Raw genomic sequence first — 323 nt, forward strand, 5'->3', positions numbered from 1 at the left:
ATTTACCCCTGTATCTTGGCGAAAGACAGGCGGGTAGGGGCGATGTGGGAGGATAAGAGGGGGCTACGGCTGAGGGCTGAGAGGGGCGAGGTAGAATTTGGGAGGCAGGGGAGCGGGGCACGGCTATGGACGGAGGGAGGGGAAGGAGGAGGGGAAGGAGGAGGGGAAGCAAGAAGTGGGGGAGGAGTAAGAGGAAGAGAATTGGAGGGGAGGGAGGGGATGGGGGCTTGCGCCACGTGGACCTGCCAGAAGTGTTAGTGTATTTGAAGGTAATACAATAGTGGTGGGACGCTAGTGCAGCCATATAGGGGAATGCCGCGCCT

The sequence above is a fragment of the Penaeus monodon genome, chromosome 32 (assembly GCF_015228065.2).
Source record: "Penaeus monodon isolate SGIC_2016 chromosome 32, NSTDA_Pmon_1, whole genome shotgun sequence".
Lineage (NCBI taxonomy): Eukaryota > Metazoa > Arthropoda > Malacostraca > Decapoda > Penaeidae > Penaeus > Penaeus monodon.